General features: G+C 37.5%; 1 non-coding gene across 1 annotated transcript; it reads left to right on the top strand.

Annotated features, from left to right (window-relative positions):
* The first annotated feature begins 2738 nt into the window (after nt 1–2738).
* Nucleotides 2739–2845, top strand: LOC131254453 (small nucleolar RNA R71). The gene has a single exon (XR_009175566.1). It is a non-coding gene; the product is annotated as a small nucleolar RNA R71 (small nucleolar RNA).
* The last annotated feature ends 21653 nt before the right edge of the window (nt 2846–24498 follow it).

Below are 24498 nucleotides of genomic sequence, written 5' to 3'. Positions count from 1 at the left end.
AAGATCAATTTTAGCTTTATCTACCTCAATTCCCTTGGACGAGATGATATGTCCCAAAGCAATTCCCTTACGAACCACGAAATGACACTTCTCTCAATTTTGTACCAAATTCTTTTCCTCACATCGCTTTAGTACATTTTTTAGATTTTTCAAACATTTGCTGAAGGATAGACCAAAGACAGAGAAGTCATCCATGAAAACCTCTAAATATTGCCCCACCATGTTAGAAAAAATACTCAACATGCATTACTGAAAAGTAGTAGAGGCATTACACAGTCCGAATGACATCCTTCTGTAAGCAAATGTACCATAGGGACATGTGAATGTTATCTTTTCCTGATCTTCAAAGGCTATCTCTATCTAATTATGGCCCGAATACCCATCGAGGAAGCAATAGTAAGAGTGACTAGCTAGCCTTTCCAAGATTTGATCAATGAAGGGCAAAGGAAAGTGGTGCTTTCTTGTGACAGTATTCAACTTCCTGTAGTCAATGCACACTCTCTAACCAGTAGTGACTCTAGTCGGCACGAGTTCATTGTCTGCATTGGCTATGATGGTGATTCCGGACTTCTTAGAAGCCACTTGAGTTGGACTCACCCATTGGCTATTGGATATGGGGTATATGATACCTATGTAAGCACCTTAGCCTTAACCACTTCCTTCATGTTTGGATTTAATCTACGTTGTGGTTGTCAGGAGGTCTTCGAATTATCCTCAATATGAATGCGGTGAGCACAAATCAAAGGGTCGATTCCCTTGAGGTCTGCAATCAACCATCCAAGAGCTCCTTTATGCTCAATGAGAGTAGCGATAAGCTCACTCTCCTGTTCTTTCTCAAGGTGGGAAGAAATCACCATCGGGTATGTTTTATCTTAACCTAAAAAGACATTTTAAATCAGAGGGTAAAGGCTTTAGGTCAAGCTTCGGTGCTTTGAGGTTAGATGGTAGAGGCACTACATTAGTTTGGGACAATTCTTCAAATCATGGCCTCCACCGGTTAACTTCAAGTACTGGTGTAGAATTAAGTATGATATCTATCTCCCTAATCGTGTCATCATCCAAATTGGGGGAGTGTGCCCAGCACGTCTCTAAAGGGTCATAGGATAAGGTCATCAAGGCTCTATCTTCCACGAAGGAGTTTATCATATTTATGTCATGGGCCTGGTCATCATCCTCTGCCTGTCTGCTCATGTTAAAGAAGATATTGAGCTCCAACGTCATATTTCTAAAAGAAAAATTCATGAACCCATTCTTACAATTGATAATAGCGTTGGATGTAGTAAGGAATGGGCAGCTAAGTATAATAGGGATTTGAGTGCTCATATTTACAATAGGTTGAGTATCCAGGATGATAAAATATACTGGATATTAGAATTTGTTAACTTGGACCAACATATCCTCAATCATCCCCATTGGTATACAAACTGAGCGATCAACAAGTTTTATGTGGTCTGGGTGGGTTTTAATTCACCTAGACCAGGTTGTTCATAGACCGAGTAAGGGATCAGATTTATGCTCCCCCCAAGTCAAGAAGTGCGTTATCAATTTGGTGATTCCCAATTATACAAGTAATAGTTAGACTTCCAAGATCTATGCATTTTTGTGGCACACTTTGCTTGAGGAGGAGACTCACTTTTTCTGTCAAGAAAATTTTGTCGCCTTTTGGTTGTGCATAGGTCTTTTAAAAATTTAGCATTGGAAGGAATTTGTTTCACAGCATCCAGAAGAGGGATGTTGACCTTCACTTGTTTCAATACCTCTAGAATATCCTGTGAGTTGGCTAAAGGTTTTGGTGCAATCACCCGTCGGGGGAATGGAGCAATCAGCTTGCTCAGAGGTTTTAGTTCTAATCAATGTGGAGTAGTATTAGGTCTATCATCCGTGTCCTCTTCCAGGTCCTTGGACTTTTCAGCCCTTCTCAGAATAGATTTGTCAATTGTTTTTCCACTCCCAAGAGTGGTGATAGACTTTACTTACTCCATTGAATTTAAAGAGCTTGGGTCACTAACTCCGTATTGCGGTTTAAGATTAGGGATGGGTTGAGCTAGAAGGATCCCTTTGTCCGTAACCGTAATACGTGAGTGTATATTTTGTATAGCCTTAGTAAGTTCTTGTAAGGCTTGGAGAGTACTTTGCTGGATGAGCTCTTGAATTTGTGTGGGATTTTGAACCGATTCCTCTTGAGGTTTCCCTTGATTTAAAAATTAGTTAGGGACTTCTTAAGGAGTAGCAGTTTGTTCATTCCTTCAGCTGAAGTTTGGATGATTTCTCCAATTTGAGTTGTATGTGTTTGAAGTAAGTCCGTTGAAAGGCCTTTGGTAATTGTTTACGGCATTCGATTGCTCATTCAATATTTCTTGAAAAGCAGGTATTGTTGGACAATTTTTAGTTGTATGAACATTACAAGCACAAATACCATTGACAACTTCCTTAACCTTATCCTTCTTAAGTTCCATGGCCTCGAGTTTCCTTGTGAGACTGGCCACTTTAGCATTTAGATCGTCTTCCTCTTTTAATAAGTATATTCCACCCCTCTCCTTTGATTGAGCAGGCATAGAAGTGATAATGGGTCTAGGGGAGATGTCCCATGATTGTGTGTTTTTAGCAAGTTTATCAAAATGTCCCACACATCATTGACATCTTTGCTCATGAATTCCCCATTGCATATTGTATCGACCATTTGGCGCATAGAAGATGTTAGTCCATTGTAGAAGAAACTTGTTATGCGTCACATTTCAAAACCATGTTGTGGGTATGAGCTAACAAGATCCTTGAACCGCTCCCAACATTAGAAGAATGTTTCATATTCTTTTTGGGCGAAGTTCATGATTGACTTTCTGAGGGTATTCGTTTTATGATATGGGAATAATTTTTTTTATGAACTCCCTTGTCATGTCGTTCCATCTACCAATAGATTGTGGACGTAGTGAATGCAATCACGTCTTAGCTTTTTTCTTTTAAAAAGAAGGGAAAAAATTTCAGCCTGACCGTGTCCTTAGACACATTAGAAAAATATAAAGTGATTATTACTCATCAAACTCTTTCATGTGTAAATATGGACTTTCAGATTCAAGTCCATGGAACTTTAGAAGGAGTTAGATCACTCATGACTTAATATCCATATTTCCTATATTAAAAAAAACATACAGGAAGGCGTGCTCACCCCTACTGGTTGTAAGAAATCTCATAGTGCATGAGGCGGGGTTGCGTTCTACACCTCGTTTTCATCCTAGATTTCCTCAACCGGAGGTTGAGGTGGATTTGCAGCTTGATTTGTAGGTTGATTTGTAGCCGTCACCTCTATCAACTCTGAGGATCTTTGGTGGTGTTTAATCCTATGATGGATAAGCAACCCTTCGGCAAATCCTCCTTCACTTAAGAGACGTTAAGTATTGTCACGAACTCACTTGGGCATGAACCACTCGAAGCCTTCAAGTAACTAAACCTAAACCTAAGAAAGAAAACTAGAGAAACTAAAACAAATAAGAGATCTAAAATAAAGAGAAAATTAGAATGAAGTTACTAGATTGGAGATTGCTATGTTAGAATCCTACAAAACAGAAAAGTAAGTTAGTTTCTAAAAGCATATTAGAGAAAATCCTAACATAGAAATAAAACAAAAAGTCAGTCCTAATCTTAACCTAATTCTAAAACTAATTAAATTCAGAAAAACGCAACCGTTAGTCCCTAACAACGGTGTGAAAAACTTTTTACAACCCCAAGTGTATGGTCGCGATGGAGTAATATTCTCGGTGAGACCGGGTCAAATCCACAGGGACTAATCTTGCACGTTTCTAAAAGTAATTAGAACTAGAACTAGAAGAATATGTAAATCTAAATCTGAATAATTAGAAAGAGACATTAAAAATAATGTAATTGAAACTTGTAAATTTAAAGGTGGGAACTAGGGTGCCAAGGATCCACTTGTAGCTATTGGGAGGCCACCTTGCATGATTAAGGAGATCCAACTGGAATCGGAGTCCTATCTTATCCAGTTAGAGAAAGAAGAGACGGTCAGATCTATAAACTTCTCATGAACCTAGTCTTAACAGATGAGAGTTGTGAGGATTGGAAGTGATTCTATCACCCAACCATACCTAGGAGACAATGGCAAATAACAGGATATACCAATCCCACAACCAATCATGGGAGAATTGTGAAGATTAGGAAGGATTCCATCACCTAACCATGCCCAAGGGACGATGGTGAACAACGAGACTTACTAATTTCACAATCTCAAATTAGGAAAAGAAGATATTCAAAGCAATTTCAGATCTACTCTAATTTGTCACAACAACCCATTCAAAACTAGAAATATTCCTTAATAAAGAACTAGAATCCATAAGGTTCAATAAAAACATCAATCAAAGCAAAGCAACATCCCAATCATGCTACAAGCTTCACCTCTTAGCCATAGCTAAGAGGTTTAGCCAACCATAGACATGATTAAACTAAAATCTCTTAAAAAAAGCATAAAAACAACTAAGGGAGAAGAAGAAAGACTCTTGGCGACGACTCTCCATACTTTTGTTCCACTCCTTAAACCCTAGAATATGCTAGGAACATCCTAGAAAATCTTATTTATAGTTGTGAAATGCCTCCTTGTGAACTGACTTGGAAAAATTTGAAAACAGCCTCAAATTTACGCAGTCCGCGCAAAATCTACATAACCTTAGATGAGTCGAAGGTAATCTTCGACAAGTCGAGGATCACACGAATTTAAAAGATGATGTTGCTGGAGTTCGAGCTGAAGTTTCTTTGACTAGTCGAGGCAAGCTTAGGCTGGTAGAAGCAAGGCTTAGGCTAGTCGAGAATCACTTGGTTTCCTTGGTTCTTTGGCATGTGAATTCTTCAATCTTGATCTCCTAAGATCCATCCTTTGCTTTGGTGATTCTTGAGCATCAAATCTTTACTTTTAACATTCTTTTCAATGCAAGCTCTCAGATTCACCTTGCAACACAAACATGTATAAAATATAATATTAAACAGTATCATGTGCATAAAACCAAGATATAAGCAGGGAAAATATGCAATATTTGACACTCAACACCATGTAGCCCTCTTGGACACATGAATGGATCTTTGCATTTTAAGGGACTTAATGGGCTTATTTGGGCCCATTCATGACCATATTTGGAAATGACTTCACAGGCTTCGGTATGGGCCCATTACAACCCACAAATAGGTCAAGAAACTTAAAGTTTGCTTAGTAGTTTGATTTGGGACCCACTTTGAGTTATGAAGCACCTCTTGATTTCATGGGTAAAGCATTGAGTTTTAAAAGATTAGTGAGTTAGGCTTAAGCCCATTATCATTCTCATAGCTCTTTTGACTCATTGACTAAGGGCGTCATGCTTAAAATTGAAAAGATAGGTGTAACACCCCATACTTTTCATACTAGAGTGTCACCGTGTAACCTAGCTTTAGATGAATACAAACCTAGCTTAAGCAAACATTTACGTGCATTTTAGCCTAAATTCGATTGCGAAAATAGTCCACATCCATATATTAAGCCATCCATTCGTTGATGTTGAGATGAACCATCACATCATCAGCATAACCCATTTTTAGGACTCTAATCACTTTGATAGATGAATCAAACCATCCAGTAGTCCATGATGTCTAGTCAGAACCCTGGATCATCGGATAATTCATTCGTGAAATGATCTGACTGTTAGGTCTTCATAGATCGTAAGATAACCATAAGTTCACAAAGTGTAACCAATCTAAACATTAGATTGGTCTCATCTGTGGGAGGGTCCACTATTTAAACCCATGAAACCTATTAAATGGTGTGGATCTTAGAAAAAACATCATTCGTGAGACTCAGATCACAAACTCCATTGTTCCTTAGCTTTAAGAGTACGTTGGGAGTAAACGCAACTATGATTTACAAGAACTAATGATTTGAGCCTTAAATCTCACTACTAATCATGGTGTGGACAGTCCTTGGGCCTTTAGAACCCTTTTCATCAGTGATGATCAAATCTAGAGGAAATCCAACCATTAGATTGGTGGGAATCAATTGTTGACCATGAAGTCAGTAGGTATGACTCACCTGAGTTTCAAATCAGGCCCTATATTGCACCCAAACCTTCTTTAGGATTCTTAGGACCTTTTTAACCATTGACGTTCAAACTTGGGATGACCCGATCGTTGGATCGACGTGAATCCATAAATAGGACCCAAATCAGGTTGTGGGGCCCACATAAACTTTAGATCTACCTGATATTTGGCAAAAGGCCCTAATTGGACTCCTAGAAATGAATGGATGGAGTAGATCAGGCAAAACAACCATGTAGACCCCACCTTTAGATGGTGGGCATGCACGATAGGGTGTGCACTGAGCCAAGGGGCTCGGTCAAACGTCTTTAACCCGAACCTACCCAAAAAGGAAGGAATTCTTCCTCCTTTCCCGCTCGTTTGGATTTAAAGCGAACACCGTCCGAGCATTTGGATCTGTGGCCCAGCAAGACCACCCATTTCAAAGATCTGAACCATCCATCAGGCTTGACCCTCAATTTTGATCCAACCCCAGTAAATTTGACACACTGGTGGGCCCGCTCGTACACACAACATTGATTGCAAGAAAGGTAGCGTGTGGTAGAGTTGTGTTTCCAACCCTCTCAAAACCAACCATTTGTGATCAATACAGGCCACCTTGAGCTGATCCAAACCATTAAGATTGTAGGCCTCTCAAATCCATCCAAGATGTTGGACCCCACATAAATGCATGCATACGTGTGTGTGCTGAAATCCGGCCCAAATACACCCTCATATGAGTGACCCATTCCAAAAATAGAAACTATCCCACTACTTTCTCTAGCCAACTGTTGCGATCCATGTCAGGATCCTTCCTCCAATCACATACCTCTGTTTCAGAAGAATCTAAACCATCCAAGCGTTGTTCACATAAAATAGGGTTTTCCACTGGAAAATCGATCCTAAAATCGTGTTCCATTAGTAGTTTTTAGAAACTGGACACCTAAACCATATCCTGACCATCCACTATCCATCTGATGGTTCAGGAAGCTTAGGGCTTTAAGAAAAGAGAATATAAATGATGAGGGTTTGTTGCTCCATTCGTGGTAGCCATACCTCCGAAACTCAGCCGCTAGTCTCCACCTTCAAACCCACCATGAAAACGTCACCAGAGCTTCATTTTCTAGTTCCTACAAGCACCGCATGGAAGGTCTAGACTCTCCAGCAGCACCGTTTCGAAGGAAGATGGCCAGCTTTTGAATCCGCCATTAATGACTGCTTCTTCTTCCCCGCCGATCTTCTTCATCGGTTTAAAGCATTTCAATTCGCACAATGAAGTCTGAGTCCATACTTGACTGGTCGTGCGAAGAGTGAAAAGGAAAGAAGAGCGAGGGAGAAAGAAGCAGTGAAAGAGAGGAAGAGCTTGACTCGAGCTATGCTGCACTAATCCGCTATCGGGTCACAGGATCGAGTCGGGTGCTCGACTCATCATGCTTGCTGGTTCCGGACCAAGTCCAGAGCTCCACAAACTTCAGGAAGGAAGAGAAAGAAAATAAAAGAATAAAAATAGGAGGAAGGAATAGCTACTGCTCGCTGCCACACCGCACCAGCTTGCTCGAGTCGCATGGAGCCGAGTTTGGGCCGAGTCAGGCCAGGCTTGGTCTCAATTGCTGGATGTTTCCAGCAGGAAGAAAATAGAAAAGAGAATGAAGAAAGAGAGGAAGAAGAATCAGAAAGAAAGAGAGTGAGAGGGTAGGTGCGTTGTTGCACCAACTTGAACCGAGCGAGTCTGACTCGTTGCCGAGTTGCAAACTCGAGTTAGGTTGAGTTCTGCTGAGTCCATTGCTGGACATCTTCCAACAAAAAGGGTTAAGAAAAGATAGAGAGAGAGAGAGAGAGAGAGAGAGAGAGAGAGAGAGAGGACTCGAGCTAGTGTTGCACCAACTCAATTCGGCTGTCCGAGTCATGGACCGCTAACTTGTTGATGTGAGTTACTGGTCGAGTTTGGTCCATTCTAGACCTTGGGGAAGTCTAGGGAAAGAGAGAGAAATGAAAGGAGAGGGGCAAAAAAAGAAGTGAGGGAAAGTGAGAAGGGGGAGTTTAGATTGTGGGTTGTTGCCGAGTCAACTCAATTGAAATCCACCAAGTTAGTTTGAGTTGGGCATCGGTCTGGCTGAGTCCAGAATCGTCTAGTCGTGTAGAGAGGGAAAAGAGAGAAGAAAGAAGAGGAAGGAAGAAAGAGAAGAGATAGGAAAAGAGAGTAGAAGGGAGGTAGTGCGATTGTTAGATCGAGTCTAGATCGAGTCTGGACTGAGTCTAGATAGGGCTAGACTTGTAGGAGGAACAAGAAGAGAGGGAGAGAGATGTGAGTTGTGGTCGAGTCACAGTCGGATCGACTTGGTTAGATCAGGTTGTTGTCTTTACTCGTCCTCCCGAATTAACTCACTAGACAATGAGTTGGGCTACATCCAACTTCCGCTGAGGACTTAATCTTAAGGGCGTATGCACTTTCTACCAACATCAGTAGGCGATTTGACACATAAGGTGATGATTTCTTCCCCTGAGCTTTCCACTCTCCTATTAGCTTAAGTAATAGTTTTTATTTTGATTACGACTGATAACCAATATCTCTAATTGATTATTACTTGAGCTAGTTTGACTATGATTATCAAATTACATGCTCTCATTTATCTTATATGAACATCCATATGTTATACTTAAATATCTTCTTATACTGTGAATTGCCTGTGGAACTTGAATTGCTACATCTATCAGTGAAAATTTCCACTTATATATGTAAACCAACACTTAGGATGTAACGGGACAGAATGTGTTGGAAATGGACCCTCGACTTAGAGGTTACCTTTGGTGGTGGAATGTTAATTAACATGGGTTTACCATCATAGGTTGTTATGCCTATGTGGCTTTGGGGATAACCTTTTTATTATCCGGATTTAATATCGCCCTACGTGACCTCTTTACCGCTTCAATCTAGTATTTACTTCGTGTGACCTTTTATCGCTTCGATTTAGTATTTGTCCTACAATTTGATATTTGCCTTATGTGGCTTTGACGGTTCACTCCCATATAACCATGCGGTGGTAAGTCCCACATATTGAGTTATAATTGACCACTTGTCAATGGGCTTCCATTAAACATCCTAATGTGGGAGTCTCATGAGCTAGGGGTGGTGGTATAGGACACTATGCTCGAGCTGTCGGCTGATGCTGGGTGACGAACCCCTTGTAGTGACCTTTGAGTTTACCTAAATTGGTTGGTTGTAATTGGAATAATAAAGGTTTAGCTAATCATGCATTTATGGCATACAGGCGATGATGGGTGGCTAATTCTGAATGCTATAGCACGTCCCCCTAGGGTTAGTAGGCTATCGTTTTACTGGCTCCCAGACCATCGACTATCGACCCACGTACGTGATGTACGATGGCCTGGTCATTATGTCATACGTGATGTACGCGTGTGATGTGTTACACTGGTGACCGGCCTTATGCATAGGTGACGATCCCAAGTCCGACTTGATGAGCATCCTCACATCAATGTGCATCCACGCATCCATGCATTTAAATAAGACTGTATCATGTATTATTTTGGATGCCTTGTTGTTTTTAACTATACTTAGCTAAGGCGGGGGTGTGTAATCTTGAGGGGAATTCACATTGAGTTGGCTACTTATTCATCAAATGTTCAACTATATAGGTAATAGAGGTGGCTTAAAAGATATTCACGTCTAGATTGATAAAGAGCAGAGTCAATTATCAGGGATGTATGACTGTATTTGCTAAGAGAAGCTGTGTGATCTTGTGGCTTAAGTTTATATGCATTTTATTATTTCTCATGTGTAAATTGTATAATTCTTCTATTTGTTAATATAGAGACATTGGTTTGTATAAGTCATTATGCGCAGCCGCTTGTATATTCTGAATGTAAATGCAAATTTTCTTTTAAGTTTGATTTGTCTATCTTCCACTAAACTGCTAACTCTAAAAGAAAAAGAAAAGAAAAAAAATACTTAAATTTGACTATCTTTAAAGGTTAAAACTCGAGTTTTTGGAGAACAAGTCATATACTTGGGTTCTGAAAATTTAGGGTGTTACAATAGACCCATCCTAAGCCCATGATTAAGTGTGTTGAGAAGCATCCCTTCATGCCATGTGACTCTTTTGGCCACATGGATGGCTTATAATTAAATCATGGTTAGGTTGGCGTGGTCCCATGAATGATAAGTATGGGGACTAACTTGATTCATGTGGCCCACTTGGTTACAGAAGAGGAATCCCTAAGAATGGAAAAAGAGCATTCAAAAGATGACAACTTCTTTCACCTAGACTTTTTGACCATGAGGATAGTGCTTTGAGTAAACAAGCCCAACATGGCCCACTTGCAAGGTTATCTTATCTCATCAAAGTTGGGGCCATGATGCCCCCAAAAAATTTACACACTACCCATTTAAAGAACCCTTGCTAAAGAAATAACGTATTCTCAAGTGGGCCTCATCCAAGTAAGGATGGGTCTCATGAGGTTCTATATAAGAAAGACATGCACTCCTTAAAACCTCATGGTACGAACAAATCTAGCCTCCATCAAGTTCATGAGGAAACATGTGAGCTAAGCCTCAAGCTCAAGTGGGCTTCGTATTATCCATGTAGCGTCCTGATTTCATATAGCCAATTATATGCACACATAGACATATATATATATATATATATATATATATATATCTACCTCACAATGAATACAGTAAAAATTTAAACATAATAAATCAGTATAAATGGTAGAAGTAATTAAATTTCGGGGATGAAATTTTATTTTAAGGGGGGTGGAGTGTAACACCCAAAACTTTTCAATACCTGAGTATCAAAAGTTCTCGAGTGTTACTATGGAATTTAGTTCAGTATAGGCATGTGTATGTCATTAATTTAACATCATATAACCTTATATCTATTCTCTAACCTAAATCTGATCGTTGGGAATGATCTTCATTTATAGATCAAGTCGTCCAACCATTGATTTTTAAGACAAGATGATCATATATACAAGTATTCTCACTTGTTTATCATAACCAACCGTTCAATCAACTATTCACTACTAGGTAAGGTTATTTGATCGTCCACTTTGAGTTTGGACCAGCCGATTATAATAAACTAACTACCTAATCTTTACATCCACTCGTACATCTATTGAATCGAGATGCTGATTCGTTCATCTTATTCTCTACTTATAAATATGCTTAATCCACCATCAAAACTATAATATGAGGAACTTACATATGTGAACAAGTCACTTAAATCTAATGTTATACATATTTTATATCTTCATCACTTTAAAAACCCACTTGTGTTTACCAATTTATGAAACTGATCGTACTCCACCTACATATATGGTCAGAGTACTAATCATCGAGTTTTCCTATTTTTAACATGTCATCTGACCATCTATCATGTTTGGATCCGCCGCACGGGCCATCTAAATATTAGGATAAATTGGTCATTATGAAGATCTTAGGTTATATGTCTAAACTACCTAGTAATGTTTTAAACTAGATGTGTACAACCGTTGTTCTAAAGCACGAAGTGTGTTAGCCTTAAAAAGAGCATTTTAGTTATCTTTGAGAGATTATGACCCAAATTTAACTAATTGAGAGATCTTGAAAAATAGCGATCAATGGTGAAGTTTCACCTCATTTAGATGGTGCAGGAAAGAGGTATGAATGACAAAAGTTGATGGATGAACGGTGGGTTATGATGGATGAAGGGTCGGATTTATGTTAGAGAATGGATGTAAGGTTACAATAGGCTAAATTGGTGACATACACATGCTTATAGCGAATAAATTTCATGATAACACTCGAGAACTTTCAATACTCGAGTATTGAAAAATTCGGGGTGTTAAAGTCTGGAAAGCCTGAGATGTCATTTGGTTCTCTCCACCACCTAAGAGAGCCCACTTTTGAGAAGAAACATGCATACCCATTTCAAATATTTAAAGAAAACTTAAGTGATGGATATGCACCGTGGTATGTGAACCAGCTTAAGCTTGGGCCCACCCCACATGCAAAGATGATAAGAAAGGAAGAAAAGCCCAAATGGACACATACATGAGAGTCTCAAAGAAGATCTAAACATGGTTCACGCCCAAGTGTTATAAGGACCCACCCTATGAGCATGGTTAGCCCATTGTTAGAAAATGGAGTAGACCATAGATAGATCCTCTCCTACATGATCACATGAGAAGGCAAGAAAGTAAGAAGAAGAAGAAGAACAAGAAGAAGAAGAAGGAGAAGAATGTAGGAGAAGAGGGGTGGGGATCATGGCATAAAAAGGGTTATGATCGTTCTTCAAAAATCTACGAGAGAACCACCTTCACCAAGGAAGACTTCTATGAAGAAGCTTGGCTTAGAAAGAAAGGAATGATATGAAAAAAAGTAAGAGGAGGAGAAGGGGGAGTAAGGAATGAAAGGGGAGGAGAGGTGCTCGCTAGAGAAAATAGAGGAAAAGATATAGAATTGAATGAGGCACTGCATGGATTGGATCTGTGTCCAAATATGACAAATAAAAGAAGGTTGGGCGGCCCATTATGAGCCACCACTCTGACCAATTTTTTTTGATTGGACTTAAGGGAATTGATTACCATGTAGAGTGTGTTGCATGGGGAAGTTGCAAATGTGTAAGGGATTAGGAGAAGAGATGCTTGATGGGAAAGAAAGGGGAGGATAAATAAGGAGAATACAAGGGGAGAAATTGGAAAAGTGGGAGATTTATAAGGGAAAAAGTTGTGATAAGTAAGAAAAGAGAGGAGAAATAAGTAGAAGAAAAGCGAAAAAATTAGAAAAGTGGGAGAGATAGGAGGAAACGGTATGATAAGTAAAAAAAATGGGGAGAATATGAGAACATTGAAAGGGGAGGAAATGATAAGAGACATTAAAGAGAAAATGAGTAGAAAAAGGAAGTGATAAGATAGAAATTGAGGGAGAAGAAGGTAATGGGCGCTAGGAGAGTGAGAGTATGAAATGGCCTAGCTATACGTCCTAGAGGGGGGGGGGGTGGGGGGGTGAAGAGGACGATGCCAAAATAAAACTTTAACAGCGGAATAAAGAAAGAAAGATAGCCAAATAAATTAATCAAATCACAATGCTGAAATAAAAGTTATCTCACTAAACAAGTATTGAGAGGTTAATACGAATTCATTTCTAAGGACAACCTTACACCATAAAAACCAAGGGTTTATGGCAGGACAACCTTATTTCTAGGACGTCCTTTGTATCAAAAACTCAAACCGGAGAGGAATAAATAAATAACAAGGAATTGAAATAAATTATAGGAATTTAAAACTAAATTATTACAACATTTCCGCTGTGCTTGAAATGTAAATATTACAACATTCACATCCACACATACATTCCACAAATTTGAATGAAAAGTGATATAAAACTTAAGTAAGCATTCAAATCACAAGACAGAGTTATAGTGTTTCGCCTGTATGTACACCAACTGTTCAACATCAGCCACACAACGCTGCTCCACTCCTGATATCCTCACACAGGGGATATCAGCGTTCACTATCAAAGATAAGTTTTCCAGGTTCACCCAAAACCTTCATAATTGTGTTTTTCTCTGTGGGCTTACACAATTAAAAAACCCCTCTTCTGAGTTTTCCTGACTCTCCTCAGATAACCAATACAATGAGATTTTTCTAGCAAATCCCAAAAGAAAACCAAATGAAAGTAAATTACACAAACGTAAAATACCTGACTTTCTCCTTCGTTGTAACAGCCCAGAAGAACCAAGTTGGAGTAGAGATTTGAATGTCAAAGTTCAATGTCCAATACTCTCTTTGTAATGGTTCTAAGTTCTAATAGATTTTAAATTAAACCAATTGGGCGTAGCTCTATTTAATTTTGATTCCAAGAAGACGAAATACAGCAATTCCACTTTTCAAATAAGATTAGAATACAGGAACAAAATCAAATAAGGAAAGCTAAAGAAAGAGAATATTAAATATGCACACTTAGCTTAAAATGGAGCACAGACTTATTTCTCAGAAGGCCAAATTAAATTAGCTTCAAATTCCTATTTTATTCTGAGATTCGTGCTCTATTTATAGGTGAGCAAATCATGTCTTCAATTGGTCTAAAGACCTCTACGACTGGTCGTAGAATCAATAGATATTTGAAAATTCGGGCGCGATAAGATCTGGCGGTTTCACGACTGGTCGTAGGTGGTCTACGACTGGTCGTAGGTTTCACACGACTAGTCGAAGCTAGCCAATCTTCAACGCTGTACATTGAGTCGTAGCTCTACGACAGGTTGAAGAAACAGTCGACACTGTTTATACGACTAGTCGAACAAACCCTAAAACTAGTCGAAGCCTAACAGAAAATATCCAAATTTTACAACAAACTTACAACTGATATAAGAAATTCTTAGACAGGTCGAAGCAGTGCTAGGACTAGTCGAACAAAGTCCAGGACTGGTCTTAGAATAGCTTAAACTCACTTATATAAAACATATGAATTATGTATCCAGAATGGCCCACTTTAAAGGTTAACATAAGGTCAGTCATACCTCAATAGTGAAGTAAGGACATTGAAAATAGGAGACGAGAGACCTTTGAAAGTAGCAAAGCTTGAAGTCATGATGGAGCTCAAACTTGAAAGCTTCTTAAGATCTTGAGGTTGAACTTGAAAGCTTCTTGAGATTCTTGACTTGTGAACAGTGCTTGTCAAACAAAGTTGATCTTGAGTAGAGCATTGTTCTTCACAAATGCAAGCTTCATAACAGTGTCTTTGGCACCACAAATTTGACAACAAAAAGGGCTATAAACTATAACACTTACAATCTCCCCCTTTGTCAAATTAGTGACAAAACACACTTCCAAGATATGTTACATAATACAGAATATCCGATTAAAGAATCATGCACCAGTTGTTATCAATTGGCATACATGATCCTGCAAACCTGTAAATCAATATTCAACATAACATATAGTCCACTTCTGCACATACTACTCCCCCTGAGTAACATACAATGCTACTCCCTCCTCATAACATAATCATTAGACACATCACATCCATATCCATTCTCCCCCTTTTTGTCACAATAGGACAAAGGAAGCATAGAACAGATGGCTGAGGAGAAATAAGTAAAGAGATATATGAGTGGAAACAAGACAAGATATGATTAACCAGCATAAACATTCACATAATTCATAAATAGAGCTAAGTCATAGATAGCTACAGTCTCAAAACCAGTTAAGCTAACACAAGAGTAATGAAGTTATAACAGACTAATAAATTTAAAAGAACTAATCTGAACCAGATGAACGAGCAGGGATGGAAGGATCAAATTGATGCATGCCCTTGTTCAAGCGCCTAAGGTATTTGTGTATATACTTGAATTGTAAATCATGGGCAATAGACATGTTTTCTATCTTAACATTCATATTCTCAACCTTATCTTCCAATGTACGCAGACGTGCATCAAACTCAAAAGGCTCAAAATCTGGATCATTTCCAGAATCAGATCTGAGTTCTTCAAAAATATCATCCAAGTTGATATCATCAAGAGGAAGATCACTAGCTTCTTCCTCATGTTCAGCTTCAGCATTGCCATTACCAATACCTTGACCAGGAAGGAAATCAAACTTCATCTTATTGATATTAGAATTGTTAAATATCAAATGATGGATAGGGGCCTCTCCAACTGACATATTGACTAGCATATGCGTAGCCAACACAATCATCAAATAACTAAAAGGAATGTCACTGTGACCAGGATGGAGTCGAAACTGAATAATGGAGTGAAAAATCAAGGATGGTAGACAAACATGAGCACCACTAGCAGCAGCATGAAGAACACGGACCATGAAGGAAGTCAATTCAGATTTATTATCCGATCGAGGATACAAGTTAGACATAAAGATTTTGTGAAGAACTCTCTATTTGGGTAAAAGATATTTTGAAGGAATCACATTCCCTTTATGAGTCCATTAAACATCCAAATTGCATGAATCTTTAGTGAGCATGCGTTTTTTAGATACAGAGGATTTTTCAGATAAGTTATGGATAGGAATGCCCTCATCATTCACAGGAATTTTCATAAGAGCTGAAATCAAATGTCGATCAACGTCAAATGGTCCTTCTCTTATGGCTATCATAAAAGATAAATTTTTCAATGAAAAATCACATATGCATGCGAACATGGACTGTACAATGGACCAGTATGCTGGCCCACCCCAATGTAATAAGTTATCCCAACCTACAGCTTGGAGCATAAGAAGGATATCAAAAGGAGCAACATGATTAGTATCAATAGGATGTTCAACAATAACGTTACGCAATCTAATGTCCCGAACATAAGATGGATCATCCTCGGGAGCCCGAAGATGACACTTAGTGATGGGGGCTGATCTGGAGGAAGAAGATAGCCCAAGGGATGTTGTTTTTCTTCCTCTAGATGTCATTTGCAACAAGGATTTTAAGGAAATAGAGAGTTGCAAAGGATTGAGAAGTGGGTTTTCTCAAATAAGATTTTACCCAAGAAAAACTCCAAATTTCAACGAAATTTGAAATAGATAACTTCAAGAGAAAAATAGAAGAAATCTAAACTCAAATCTACAAGAAAAATGCAAAATGAAGCACTAACCTTGAAGATTTTGAAGGAAGGGTTCGACTAGTCGTGCATCGGTCCGTTGGAGAGTGAAGAAGAAATGAAGAAGATGAAGCATTTTCTCCAAATTTTAAGTGATTCACGCGATTCACGACTGGTTCACGACTGGTCGAGTACCGGCTAGAAAAACTGATTTCTAGCATTATATTCAAAAATTTGAAAACAAATCAAGCAATTATATACACTATGATACAAATAGGCATAAATAATCACTTTAAAATGCACATGCCAAGATCAAATTTCATTTTGTTAAACCAGCTTTTGTCGAGTGGTTTAGTGAAAATGTCAGCACGTTGATTTTCGGTAGGGATATATTCCAAAGATATAACCTTTTCTTCTACTAATTCTCAAATATAATGAAATCTAATGTCAATGTGCTTAGTATGAGAATGCTGAATTGGATTTTTTGAAATATTTATAGCACTGGAATTATCATAATATAATAACATAGAATCCTGTTTAATTCCATAGTCACTTAGCATATGTTTCATCCAAATAAGCTGCGTACACGCATTACCAGCTGCGATATATTCAGCTTCAGCTGTTGAAAGTGATATAGAACTTTGTTTCTTGCTAAACCAAGAAACTAAACAGTTTCCAATATAGAAACAACCACCACTAGTTGATTTTCTATCATCAAGATTACCAGCCTAATCAGCATCCGAGTGCCCAGCTAATTGAACACTAGTCTCATGTGGATACCAGAGACCGAGATTAATAGTACTTGCGACATATCGCATAATCCGCTTAACAGTAATTAAGTGCGACTCTTTAGGATCAGACTGATATCTAGCGCAAATACCAACACTTAGAGCGATATCAGGTCTACTAGTAGTTAAATACAGTAAACTACCAATCATACTCCGATATAATTTCGGATCCACATTTTTACCTTTAGAATCTTTTGAGAGTTTCAAAGTTGTACTCATAGGAGTATCAAAGTTCTTACCATTCTCAAATCCAAATCTCTTAATCAAATTCATAGCATATTTAGATTGAGAAATGAACATTCCATCAGGTTTTTGTTTTACCTGCAACCCAAGGAAATAATTCAATTCCCCAACCATGCTCATTTCAAACTGAGATTTCATCAAATCTGCAAACTCAATAGTCATGTCAGTACAGGTAGATCCATAAATGATATCATCAACATAAATCTGTACTATTAGAATGTGATCATTATATTTTTTAATAAACAGAGTCTTATCAACACATCCCATTTGAAAATTATGGCTTAATAGAAACTTTGTTAGTTTCTCGTACCATGCCCTAGGAGCTTGTTTTAAACCGTAAAGTGCCTTTTTAAGGCGATACACATGATCAGCATTTTTGGAGTCTTCAAAACCCATCGGTTGTTCAACATAGACTTCCTCATGCAGATCGCCATTTAAAAATGCACTTTTCACATCCATTTGGTAAATCTTAAACTTTCTAAAACACGCAATGGATATAAAGAGTCTAATTGATTCAAGACGTGCTACTGGTGCGAAGGTTTCATCAAAATCAATACCTTCAATTTGAGTGTAACCTTGTACCACTAGCCTAGCCTTGTTTCTAATTATATTGCCAAGCTCGTCAGACTTATTTTTGAAAATCCATTTGGTTCCAATGATGTGTTTATCTTTAGGTCTAGGTACGAGATACCAAACATCATTTCTCACAAATTGGTTAAGTTCTTCTTGCATCGCAACAATCCAGTTTTCATCAGCAAGAGCTTCTTTTACGTTAGATGGTTCTATCTGGGATGTAAAACATACGTAATTACATATATCCTCAAGTTGTCTACAGGTACGAACACCAGTGAGAGGGTTTCCAAGAATCTATGGTTGGATAATCTTTAACAGTCCTCAGTTCAGAATCAGTCTGATTAGATGAAGTATCAGATTTATCAATTACTAGTACTTCATCATTATCTGAACTTGAGACTGGTGTGTTTAAGTGATCATCAATGACTACATTGATAGACTCTTGAATCACACTGGTCCTTTTGTTCAGAACCCTATAAGCTCGACTGTTTAAAGAGTATCCTAAAAAGATCCCTTCATCACTCTTCGTATCAAACTTTCCCAGATTTTCACGATCTCGTAAAATATAGCACTTACTGCCAAAAACATGAAAGTATTTGACAGTAGACTTTTTGTTGAACCACATTTTGTAAGCCGTTTTATTATTACCTTTACTAGTGTAAACCCGGTTAATGATATAACAAGCTGTATTGACTGCTTCAGCCCAAAGATTCTTAGAGAGCTTCATACTATTCAACATGACATTAGCCATTTCTTGAAGCACTCTATTTTTCCTTTCAACTATACCATTTTGTTATGGAGTTTTGGGCGCTGAGAATTCATGTAATATTCCCTGGTCGCTACAGAACTTCTCAAAACCACTATTCTCAAATTCAGATCCATGATCACTACGAATCTTACTAACTTGAGAACCTTTTTCAGTTTGAATCCTTTTGAAAACCTTTTTCACTTCTTCAAGGGTTTTTGATTTATCCCTTAAGAAGACAACTCATGTATATCTGGTAGTCATCTACTATTACCAAGATATATCTTTTACCACCTCGATTTTTCATCCTGGTAGGTCCTACAAGATCCATATGGAGAAGCTCGAGTGGTCTTGATGTGGTATTGAAATTCCCCTTTTTGTGTGAGTTCCTCGTTTGTTTCCCAATCTAGCATTCATCACATATTTTATCTAATTTTTGTAGTTTGGGTAGACCTCTTATAAGTTCTCGTTTGCTCAATCTATATAGATTTCGGTAGTGTACATGTCCAAGACGTTTGTGACACAAATCAGTCTCGTCTGTATGGACCATGTAACACGATTAATTAGATGAGCTAGATTCACTAACAATATAGCAGTTTTCAGACGTTCTACATCCAGTTAGTATTATTGAACCCTTGTTGTTTAGAATCAGCCTCGTCTGTATGGACCATGTAATACGATTACTTAGATGAGCTGGATTCACTAATAATATAGCAGTTTTCAGACGGTCCAGTTAGTATTACCGAACCCTGTTGTTTAGAATCTCACAAACATTGATTAGAAAACCGAACACTATGGTTATTATCACAAATTTGTGATATGCTTAGAAGATTATGTTTCAACCTTCAAGATACAAAATATTTTTAAACAAAGGAAGGTTATAGAGTTGAATCGTACCTTAGCCCATAATCTTACAATTGCTTCCATCACCAAAAGTAACTGACCCATCAGTCATATCTTTAAGATCGGTGAATAAAGCCTTGTCGCTGTCATATGCCTCGGAGCATCCACTATCTAGGTACCACTTTGAATGACTTGTTACTTTGAACAACCAAGCAGACAACTTTAGGAACCCATTTAAGCTTTTTGGGTTTAGGAGTATAGTTGGTCTTCTTCGATTGTTGTTATAAGAATGACCTCCTGAGTAGATTTTAAGAGTTCCTTGAGTAAATCAACTATCTTTTCAGCTAGTGGGTTTATGTTTTGATTTTTGAAGTTGACATAGTTGCATTTTAGTTTTTGAAAAGCTTTTGTATTTTTAGAAAAACCTTGACTAGTATTTTTCCCTTTTAAGTTAGAGGACTCTCCTTTCACAAACTTAGAAGGAGTATTCTTTTGTTTAGGAGAAACAGTTATATCATAGCCCAACCCGGATCTTTCTCCACATATTCTAGATTTAGATAAAAGTTTTACTAACTTTGTATCACCTTGGGCATACCTACATGTATCCTTTAAACTCAGAAGAGAAGAAACTTCATTATTAAGTCTCTCATTTTTAAATTTTCAATTAGGGAGGTTTTGAATTCTAAATCGCATTTTGATTTTTCAAAACAATCTGAAATTTGGTATTTTTCTAAAACAAGTGATTCAAAACATTCTTTGAGTTTAAAAAACTTTTCTTTTTGAAGTTTAAGTTTGACAGCAATTTTACAACTTTCCTTATATAGGGCATTGTAAGCATCTTGAAGATCATCTTCATTTTCATAATCACTATTCATATTTTCTTCTCTAGTTGAATCATCATGATCTGAAAAAGTGAATTTGGCTAGAGTCATAAGGGCTTTAACTTCACTGCCTGACTCGGTTTCAGAAGAGGCTTCAGTGTCAGAAGATTCATCCCAATTAGCCAACATACCCTTCTTTTTGGTTGTCCTTTTTAGGACACTTATTTGCTAAATGCCCATATTATTGGCAGTTATAACATTGACTATCTTTTAAAGATTTTCAAGTTCTGGTTTTAGATCTTTTCTTATCATTTAATTTTTCAAAATCAACCCTCTTTTTACTCTTGAAAATCTTGTAAAACTTTTTCACTAAAAGAGTCATATTATCTTCAGAGTCAAAGTTGTCTTTAGAAGATTTAAGAGCGATAGATTTATTTTTAGGAGCTTTAAAATTTAACTCATAAGTTTATAAAGAACCAACTAGTTCTTTTACCCTCATATTATCCGTATCACGAAGTTCCTGGATCGCGGTTACCTTAGAGTTGAACCGTTTAGGAAGTGAGCATAGTATCTTTGCACACACTTACTTTCTGGGATTTTATCGCCAAGACCCCACATTGAGTTTACAATGTCATTTAATCTAGTTTAAAAGTCCATAAACATTTCATTTTCCTCCATATGAATTTCTTCAAATTTAGTTGTGACGAGTTGGACTTTAGATTTTTTGACAATTATAGTACCCTCGTGTGTCATTTCTAATATATCCCAGGCTTGCTTTGTAGTATCACAGGATATGATTCTTTTGAACTCATCTGGTGATAGTGCGCAAGTGATTGCATTTAGTGCTTTTGCATTAGCACTACTCTCATTTTTCTGAAGGGTGGTCCATGAGAAATATGGTGTTACTCTCATTGATTTTGAACCATCAATACCAGTCACTTCAGTGGTAGGTGGGTTCCATTCAGTCACTGTGGCTTGCCACACACTCTCATCCATTGATTTGAGGAAGATCCTCATCCTGGCTTTCCAATAGGCATAGTTGGAGCCATCAAAGGGTGGAGGCCTAGTGACTGATAGGCTATCAAAATTTGACATCTTATATATAGCTTAGATCGTTAGCTCAGGAATTAAATCCAAATAAAAAGCAATAAGAGCGAGCTATTAGGCTCTGATACCACTTGAAATGGCCTAGCTATACGTCCTAGAGGGGGGGTGAATAGGACGATGCCAAAATAAAACTTTAACAGCGGAATAAAGAAAGATAGATAGCCAAATAAACTAAATCAAATCACAATGCTGAAATAAAAGCAACCTCACTAAACAAGTATTGAGAGGTTGATACGAATTCAGTTCTAAGGACAACCTTACACCATAAAAACCAAGGGTTTATGGCAGGACAACCTTATTTCTAGAACGTCCTTTGTATCAAAAACTCAAACCGGAGAGGAATAAATAAATAGCAAGGAATTGAAATAAATTGCAGGAATTTAAAACTAAATTATTACAACATTCTCACAGTGCTTGAAATGTAAATTTTACAACATTCACATTCACACCCACACATACATTTCACAAATTTGAATGAAAAAGATATAAAACTTAAGCAAGCATTCAAACCACAAGACAAAGAATTATAGTGGTTCGCCTGTGTGTACACCAACTATTCAACAACAACCACATAACGCTACTCCACTCCTAATATCCTCACACAGGGGATATCAGCGTTCACTATCAAAGATAGGTTTTCCAGGTTCACCTAAAACCTTCACAATTGTATTTTTCTCAGTGGGCTTACACAATTAAAAAAACCCCTCTTTTGAGTTTTCTTGGGTCTCCTCAGATAACCAATACAATGAGATTTTTCTAACAAATCCCAAAAGAAAACTAAATGAAAGTAAATTCAACAAACGTAAAATACCTAACTTTCTCCTTCGTTGTAGCAGCCTAGAAGAACCAAGTCGGAGTTGAGATTTGAATGTCAAAGTTCAATGTCCAATAGTCACTTTATAATGGTTCTAGGTTCTAATAGATTTTAAATTAAACCAAATGGGGCGTAGCTCTATTTGATTTTGATTCCAAGAAGACGGAATACAGCAATTCCTCTTTTCAAATAAGATTGGAATACAGGAACAAAATCAAATAAGGAAAGCTAAAGAAAGAGAATATTAAATATGCACACTTAGCTTAAAATGGAGCACAGACTTATTTCTCAGAAGGCCAAATTAAATTAGCTTCAAATTCCTATTTTATTCTGAGATTCGTGCTCTATTTATAGGTGAGCAAATCATGTCTTCAATTGGTCTAAAGACCTCTACGACTGGTCGTAGAATCAATAGATATTTGAAAATTCGGGCGCGATAAGATCTGGCGGTTTCACGACTGGTCGTAGGTGGTCTACGACTGGTCGTAGGTTTCACACGACTAGTCGAAGCTAGCCAATCTTCAACGCTGTACATTGAGTCGTAGCTCTACGACAGGTTGAAGAAACAGTCGACACTGTTTATACGACTAGTCGAACAAACCCTAAAACTAGTCGAAGCCAAACAGAAACTATCCGAATTTTGCAACAAACTTACGACTGATCTAAGAATTTCTTAGACAGGTCGAAGCAGTACCAGGACTAGTCGAACAAGGTCCAGGACTAGTCTTAGAACAGCCTAAATTCACTTATATAAAACATATGAATTATGTATCCAGAATGACCTACTCTAAAGGTCAACCTAAGGTCAGTCATACCTCAATAGTGAAGTAAGGACATTGAACATAGGAGACAAGTGACCTTTGAAAGTAGCAAAGTTTGAAGTCTTGATGGAGCTCAAACTTGAAAGCTTCTTGAGATTCTTGACTTGTGAACAGTGTTTGTCAAACAAAGCTGATCTTGAGTAGAGTATTGTTTTTCACAGATGCAAGCTGCATAATAGTGTCTTTGGCACCACAAATTTGACAACAAAAAGGGATATAAACTATAGCACTTACAAAGTATATGTGAGAAAAGAGAGGATAAGTGAGATAAGAAAAGATAAATGGAGAAAAAGAGGGGAATGAAGGAGGATAAAACATAACCAAAACACTTCCAATAAATTCGATCTTGATCACAACCATTGGATTGTGAGACGATAGAATGGATAATCTTTCGAAAAATTATAAAACAAATATTTTCAATAAGTCTGATCTCAATTACAATTATTGAATTAGAGATGACGGATCAAATCATCTTTTAAAAAATTATAAAATAAATATTTTCAATTAGTCTGATGTTGATTGCAACAATTGAATTATGAAATGACAGAATGGATCGTCTTTTAAAAAATTATAAAATAAATATTTTCAATAAGTTTGATTTTGACCACAACCATTGAATTGCGAGGCGACAAATTAGATCTTCTTTCCAAAAATCATTAAAAAAAATATTTACAATAAGTCCGATCTTAGTTGGAATCGCTGAATTACAATATGACAGATTAGATCATCTTTTCAAAAATTACAATTTTTTTTTCACTAAATTTGATCTCAATCGCAATCGTTGACTTGCGAGTGGACATATTGAATCGTCTTTCTAAAAAACATAAAAAATATTTCCAATAATCACAATCTCAATCTTAACCATTGAATTATGAGATAATAGATCGGATTATCTTTACAAAAATCACAAAAAATATTTACAATAACTCTGATCTCAATATGTGATGCCCTGAATTTTAGGGGTCGAGCACACACTCGATCATCAGCATTCCAAGTGTCAATTTTGCTTTGTGAAAGTGTGATTTCTCATCTAAAATTATAATAACATCAAAACAATCATAGAGCTAAGCTAAATAATGAATATATGTGTGTGTGTGTGTAGTCACGACAATCACCAAAAAGTACATACGATCCAATCATTCTACAGAGTCCACTCT

This window comes from Magnolia sinica, chromosome 8 (genome assembly GCF_029962835.1).
Source record: "Magnolia sinica isolate HGM2019 chromosome 8, MsV1, whole genome shotgun sequence".
Lineage (NCBI taxonomy): Eukaryota > Viridiplantae > Streptophyta > Magnoliopsida > Magnoliales > Magnoliaceae > Magnolia > Magnolia sinica.
Note: the sequence above shows the minus strand (reverse complement) of the source record. Positions and strands in the feature narration are given on the sequence as shown.